An 8,246-nucleotide genomic window follows, 5' to 3' on the forward strand; every position below is an offset into this window, starting at 1 on the left:
TGCCCCAAAACAATAGGCTTTTAACTCCCTCATCAATAGCATTTCCACAAAGTCAGGAAAGCAGGGTGTCTCCTGTCTGCCTGAAGGCAGAGACAGACAGCCAAAAAGGAGGTGACCAGGGCCCCAGCACCCCAAAGGACCCCTTTTCCCTGGGGTGAGGCCAGACGGGCAGGTCCTGCCCCCCCAGCACTTGGGCACCTCTGCCCTAATCTCCTGTGTGCTTTGCCCATGTCGGAAGCCCCGGGCTATGAGCTTTTGGAATAGACCACCTCAAGGCCAAGGTAGGCACAAAATCAGGTTGTTTTTAAAAATTTTTTTTACACCTGGTCCTTTTCTCCAGCTTCTTGCATAATTCTTCCTGATTCAATACACAATTCTAGCTCCCTGTGTCATGGATTATTGGCACACTCAGCCCTTACTTAATAGCGTAAGCAATCTTTACACTCTTTCATAGCCTACTAATTTCCTTAACAGATATACTAAAATATCTGATTAAATGCATTTCTTATTCACCGTAAATAAGTCATGTAACAATATAACCAAAGCTCGCTCCAGAGCTGGTATTCAGCTGATGTTACTAATCATAATTTGCTGCACTTTTCTTTTGCAAGCAGAATGCTTGGTCAGTGTAATTTGATAGTTGTGGAGGAAAGGGCAGGACCTTCACTGGGGTAAGTTGTCAGAAATCCACTGAAAAACACAGAACCGTAGCGAGACACCAGCTGAGCATTTGCTCTTAAACACAGCCCCAGCAATAAGATGAAAAAATCTTTTCACTGAATTGTGTTTTTGCATGATACCATTCCCAGTCTTAAACATAATAATAATACAAAAAAAGAGGAGAACCAGGCAAATTTTGGCACATCACAAAGAAGCAGCGACACGGCCATGGCTCAACAGATATTCAGCAAACAAGTTAAAAGTGCAATTCAGAATAGAAGGGAAATCTAATCCTATCTATCAGTCCAGAGTAGCCTTTTACTCCCATTTACCCCCAGAGTTATCAGTTAGCGGAAGAACAGACCCGAAAATTATACAACCACTTCAGAAGTGAGGAACGCCACTTCCTGGGATGCTTATTTCTCTTCTGAAAAGCTTGGATGGCGTCTATGACTCTGAACGGAGTCAGCAGACCTGTTCATAAAGGCAGTGGCAGAAAACAAAAGCACTGTTACAACTCCAGGTTGCTGAAACACTCATATACCAATACGAAGATGTGAAAATGTTGTTACACATACGTAATGCTGCCTGTCTTATTCAAGTTTAAAATATCTCAGTTTAAAACTTGTATTCCTCTTGGGGATGATACAGAAAGGCAGAAATGCAAGCAATAACCAATGGGAGAGGGGTTTTCTAAGTATTACTTATTGTCATGACTTGAGGTATTTTGCTATTACACTCATGAAAATAGCAGCATGTGTCCCTATTACTGACTACAGCTGAGGCACAAATCAAAGCCAGGTTAAGGTAGTGACACACCATGATGAGATTTTAAAAACTTTTTGGCTTATTTGCCATTTCGTCCCATTTCTCTCTTGTAAGTGCTCAAAGCCTGAACCTGTGAACAGGTTGTTCCTCTAATGCCTGGCATTTACGCTCCCCACCCCATTCAGGTGTCAAAGGCAAATGCAAGTATGTTGCCAGCAGAAAAACTGAGTGCACAGCTCCAAAGGCAAATTTTTAGCACAATAGTAACCGGTCATTTTGCTGTCCATGTGCTGTACGTATTATTTTGTGACTTTAAAATTTCCATGTTTAATGGAGGAACAATGAATAAGTACACTTCAAAAGATCATGAAGAAGAAAGCCCTTCTTCAAAGCATAAAACAAGCTTCAAAGTATACCTAAATACTGGTGGCACCTACCTATCCAGTAAGGGATCAGGGGACTACTTTGCCAGATGCTATACAGACACGCTTTCCTTATATTTCTTATGAATGAAGAAGCCCTGTTTAAAAAAAGCAAGCGCAGCTGTTAAGCTGAACACTGGGCTCTTTGAAAGTTATGTGACATCTTTAGAAGGAAAAAATTGTAACTATCCACAGAAAAGTGTTGCTTATATAAATGATGAAATAGAGAAAAGAGTTGAAGGATTTTTTTTTTTTTTTTTTCCAAACTGCTTACACCATGACTAACCCAAGTCCTCTTTGGTTACTTCCACTGAAACATCAGAGTGTAAAAATATTACCCACCTATTTGGTGTCTGTTGGAATAAGTCACTTTGCCTGTGCTACACTATAAATAATGATATTAGTGGCAGGGAGTCAACTGCTCGAATACTAGCAGATCCCCAGCACTTTACTTGTCTGGGCAAGCAAATGCTTCAACTCCACACGAGCAACTGTCAGCCAGTAAATCTTATACTCATACTTTTGGGTTGTGTTTGGTTTGGGGGATTTTGTTTGTCTGGTTTTTAAGTTTCTGCTTTTCAAGAATGCAGAGGGAAGTACAATCTCCCATAAGAGGTAGGCGGTTTTTGACCATCTCCTTTTCCTTCTGAAGGCTACTCCCAGCTTTCTACTTGTGTTTTGTTTCATAACACACTTGCAACTGGATCACAAGTAGAAATAATTTATTATGCCAACTCTCTAATAAGAAGCCCTCTAGAGGCTTACCACTGTAAGTACAAACAGGTCAAGTCCTACAAAACCAGGAAATGTTAAAAAATCTGTTTTAGAAACTGCCTCTATTACTCACCAGTTCTCTGATAATGGGAAGAAGAAAAAGATTTTAAAGGTGTCCCACACAGCCTAGCATTCAACTTGGCTGCACACTTAACTAAGAAACCACCTGAATTAAAACAAATAACATTTTAATCATTTGCAAAGTTAACTTTACAGTGGTTTTGCCAAAAACCGCACTACAATCCTCCTCTCTACCTGGGAAGATCAGTGAGGGCTTTTAGGCCCCTTAGGGCATTGCTGTACTTCTGCTTTGAAGCACATAAGACATCTAGAAACTGCAGAACACTTGGTAGCATTAACAGCACGCGCAGTTGTACGTGACCCATTTTAATGGCACACTACAGCAACCCTTGGGTAAAGCTGGATTGTCATGAGCCAGAGGAGCAATCTGCAGCCAAATGCATTTAACAAAGTTTCTCCGCTGGTCCTGCAAGGTTTTTTTTCTAACCAGGCATGTAGTACAGGCCCCATAAAACCAGGACCTTTGCTACTTTTTGAGTTTGTATTTTATCTTACCTGCATCTGTGCCAAGCAGCTGTATGAGATAAGCTACACAGAGCCACTGCTTTAGTTATGGCTGGCATCTGTTAACTCCACCCACTTGTCCTGGGGAGATGTAACTCAGTACCATTTTCCCCCACAGCATTCACAAACCAGAATTTCATAACAGGGATGTAGTTCTTTACAAATGGATGATTTGCCAGGTCTAACAGAGGGACATAGTTTAAATGTCATTATACACCCCTGACCAGGCGCTTCACCACCAGCCAGCACTGTTCATCTTCCCTACTAGTGCTTGCAAACACTGCCAATTTCAGAAGTTAAAAAAAAAACAACCCTAAAACCCACACACCACAAACACCAAAACACATTTTCACTGTGTTGTGTTAACTGCTCCTCAAGTTGCTAAATCTGGCACAATAGCCTTTCTTTGAGATCTGTTTAGAAGGGCTAATACATGTAATTAAAGTTTCTCCATCTGAAGTTTAAGTAATTATCTTCTATCCCAGTTGTCAAGAAAACCTAATAACTTCTCGCTCTTGTTTTGTATCTTCCTTTAAGGGGGGAAGTTGCCATGAAGTGTCTTCAGCCCTATCCTTATATTCCAGGTTTCACTGTAAAGCCTTGCTCCAGGACAAGGACTCGACCTCTCACAATCCACAGCTCCTTGTATAGCATCACTGCTGCTTTCCACTTGCTCAGACCTTCAGAAATGCTTTGGTCTGTACCACTGGCTGGAAGTAGCACTTTATGGAGCATGTAATATGGAAGTACAGGAGGGATTTAAGGATCTAACAAATATGGCATTTGCTAGGAATCATTTCTGGGTTCATACCACGGGCTGTTTTCTGATTCAACCAAGCCAAGAGTGCACGATGTGTTACTTCAAGTGTTCTTGCAGAAAGCACCACCACAGCAACAAATATTATTTCACATAAACCACACAGAAATGCCAGATACTCTATTATTAGGGGCAGGTAGTCTTAGAACCAGTGTTAAATACAGCCTATAGGCTATGATCAGGATCGCTGCTAGAAACACAGCGGTTGCCCTTGCTTCTGCCATAGGACAAAAGGCAGAAAAGCAGCATGAGGAAATGGGGGAAGTCACCAAGTATTAGGTACTTTTACCACAGGAAATAACGCAAGCCCCTGCTGGCAATTAGAATAAAAATCACAGGCTACTTGTATTTAATTAGCAAGACTTAGTAGGGATCTATAGGTATTTTATGCTGTAATTAAAATTGTAATTCCAAATGAAGCCCTTTGTCCTATTGAAAGGCAGTGTTTCTAATACAACTTTTTTATTTTATATTATTTATTTAGAGTAAGCTTTGATTTACCTAAACCATTTTGGATTAAAAGTTGCTAAACTTTGCACAGAACAGGAGGTGCCAGATTTGACTAGTCTAATTTATAGTCTTCCCTCTGTTGGGGAAGAGTGTTTTAGTCTTTCAGAAAGAAAAAAAAAAAAAAAAAAAAAAAGAAAGAAACATTCATTTTCTCTCTCAAGTTGAAGAAAGTGAATTATGGGAACAGATTAAAAAGTGATCCGAGTAAGACTGCCCAGTTTCAGTTTTAATATTGAACTCAAACTACTGTTTTTGTTGTCTAAGCATCATTTATGAAAATTTGATAAGTCCTCTCAAAGACAGACAGACTTCAGGTGAAGTTACCGCTATTGCACACACTTCCAGTAAGTTTCACAAGCATACACTCATTTTTCCACTACCGAAGATATTTTAGATATGTCGCTATCTGATGTCCTTAACAATGTATCAATATTTATAAACAAGTCTAATGGATTTTTTTAATCAGAGATTGCTTTAAATAGCTAAAGGATCATGAAAAAAGTTTTGAAAGACAGGATAAGAAAATAAATGAGGTTCCTTTTGCCTACTACTAGTTAACATGGTAGTCTGAAGTGTCTCCATGCCTGCAGGACAAATTGAAAATAAATCCATTGGTTTCAGCCTACAGCCATACATCTCGTGCATTTCAGAAGCGATTCCCCCTAGTTAAGAGGCATTAAACATTTTTGTGAAAAAAATAATAAATAAAAGTCAGGCTCAGCCCCATCTATCCAGCAAAGTGCAACACCAGTCCATGTCGTCTTCTGGAAAAGTAACCAGATATTTTTCTTAGGGCAAGGAGAGATCATATTTCATGGTCCATGATTTGTGAAAGTACTGATCTTTCCTTACAGCTGAAGGAGGCTGGCTAATATTGAATGCCTTGTTAAACACAGATGTTTCCTTCCTGACCCATGTGGACCCACAGCAGTCACCCAGCTCTACATCTGCTCCAAAGCTGCAGCTCCCTCACAAGGCTGATGTTGAGATGGGGTAAGGACAAGGTTTTCCCCATGACCGGTGCTGCTTCCCAAGACAAGCAATCCAAGAACATTATTTCAGCTCCTCTTTTTTCCCCCCCAAATATACCTCTCCCTCTACTCAGATGAGCCATGGCAGTTCAGACTGCAGTCATGACCATAGCATCTTCAGTGGGTTGGTGTCACTGCAAGAAAATTTACTCTTCTCTGTTGCTACAGGACCAGGGAGATGTAACACGACAGATAGATAATAACGAATGAGACCATATAACACATTCCCTACTATCAATTTCCTCTGCACATTGCCATTGTATGCTTTGGGCAGAGTCACTGGAAGAGTCGCAGCCCCATTTACACAACACAAAGTTGTAAGACATCTCGTTAGGGAGACCAGTGATAGCTGTGAACTCTCTAGTCACTCACAAATCATTTCCACCCTGCCACACTACCCGTAAGCCCCTGTCTGTGAGATGCTGCCGCCCATGAAACAGCGTGGGCATTAATTAGTTCTGCCCCATACCTGGTGAGCACCGATAGCACAGCCTGGCTTCCTGCAACCGGGACCACCAACTGCTTTTTATTCAGTGCTCATCAGGGGTCCACTGGGCCACGCTGTATCTTCATATCCACCATGCTCTGTCCTCCAGGGGAGGGTGCAACATGCCACCCACACAGCCAAAACAACTCTGCCATGACCTGACCTCCGTTCTCCCACTTGGCAGGTGGCCCCATGTAACCCTCAAAGATATCAGGGCACCGTCTGCTGAAGAAGGCCACTCCTGCGCCCTGCAAAGCTGGTTGTGCCACAGCCGAGGCAGTCACCTCTGTCCCTGGGAACATGCGACAAATGCGACCGAGTTCTTCCAGCAGCAAACATCTTCCCAAAACCCAAACCAAGCAGGTCAATCTGAGGACCTACACTGAAACTGATTCTTTTCTCTCAGAGCTGTCACTTGTACTGGAGCAAAACGAAAGCCAAGAAATATCCATACAATATCCAAATTTGCCATGATGTGGGTATATAAACATTTTGGGTGTAAGCTCTATGCACAATGTAGAAGATAACACAGATGTAAACCCAGTGCTCTTGTTCATGGGAAAAAGTAAATTAAACAGGAGCAAAATCCTTGGCATTTAGCAAACAATTACAAAATAAACAAACAGTATTATAAGCTTCAGGTAAAATGAATTTATTTTTTTCATCCCCGAGTTTCTGAAAAATTTAGTTTGGCACAAAGTTCGTAACATAACCCTGGAGACCATGTGTTAGGTGACATGGAAGGATCGCCAACTCAGACACAAGGGCATCTAACATAGCTCTAAGAGGTAAAAGTTTTTTAATTAAAAAAGTGTTATCTCCACAGACTAGCTGCAAGGGTAGTAAATCCTTTACCCAAGTCTAAGTTACTTAACTGGACATGCAGACACAAATAACAACAGACTTGAAACTATTCAACATCATTTTTTCCATTTTACTTTTTATATTTGAGTCAACTAAGTAAAGATTGTCTCTTTCCACACAGTATTTTTTAAATTTCTGCCATTTACCAGTGAAGGTTCCAGTAAAGAACTCAAGGTGTGGATGGCTTGCTTTTTTTATATACCCATCAGGCAGACCATGAACTATCACATATTCAAGTTTTTCCTTGCATTCATGAGTTTGATATTTCCACTGTACAGCAAATATCTGGAATGCCAGCTCTCACATAGATGGAGGCATAAAAAGGGAGCAATGATCAAATACGTGAATATAAAAAAATGTTTGAAGAGTTTGAATTTTAGTCTTGAACACAATAGGAGCCTGACACATGCATGTTTGTACATCGTATAACTTTCTGTGCATTACTTTTCACATCTTTCAATCATGCTGAACAAAATTCTGACAGGGACACATATATATGTATTCCAGCAGCTAAAGGGATATGGTGCCAATATGCCTCTGTGTGCTTTTTGGCAAGTGAAGAGTGCACTAGTATTTCTGCATAAATAGTCAAGGAAAGAAGGTACAGATTTTTAAAATTAATAAACTGATTTTAACAGGTGGAAAATGTTAACATTACGTTATGACATCTGTTGACAGATTAACCATAAGTCCAAAGGGAACAGAATTCAACAACATAGGTTTTCACTTATGCAGGAAGGTGTAAACAGTTACTTTCAACCTACCTGAACATTTCTAAATGAGTGTTGAGCTACTTCACACCCCATTTGGGCATAGGAACAGTAATAACTTAATTCTACAACATAAAAATAAACACTTACTATTTCAGCAATTACCTGGAATAGTATAGAAGAAAGAATTGCAGCTGATGTGAACGCGTAGGAAATTATTACAGACTTTGGTTAAAAATATTGCAGGCAGGCAAGCCCAGCACCAATCCCAAGTCACCACTGTGTGGTAAAGGTGGGACATGAAAGAGGTCTCATGTCAGGTCCTGGTACAAGCTGCCAAGGACTCTGCTAAAGTTACCCTGTCCATAGACCACCCCAGCGCCCTTTGGGCAGCCACAGACCCTGGGCAATGATCATCTGCCACAGACCTTAAACTGGCATTTGTAGGGGAGAAAAACAGTGGGGCTCTGCAGGCACCACAGCAGGTAAGAGGACCCGAGCTCCTGAGATTTCTTCTGGTGGCTGAAGTAAGGGAGGACATGTTAACAAGGGATTAAGCATCACTGCTCAGGGAAAGTACTATGACATATGTGAGAAGTTTTAGGAGTATCCAGAAGG

General features: G+C 41.0%; 1 long non-coding RNA gene across 1 annotated transcript; it reads left to right on the plus strand.

The window, feature by feature from the left end:
• Positions 1-230: 230 nt before the first annotated feature.
• On the plus strand, positions 231-6,688 carry LOC142039931 (uncharacterized). The gene is made up of 3 exons (XR_012653091.1): positions 231-281; positions 5,391-5,529; positions 6,239-6,688. It is a non-coding gene; the product is annotated as an uncharacterized LOC142039931 (long non-coding RNA).
• Positions 6,689-8,246: the final 1,558 nt, after the last annotated feature.

This window comes from Buteo buteo, chromosome 16 (assembly GCF_964188355.1).
Source record: "Buteo buteo chromosome 16, bButBut1.hap1.1, whole genome shotgun sequence".
NCBI lineage: Eukaryota > Metazoa > Chordata > Aves > Accipitriformes > Accipitridae > Buteo > Buteo buteo.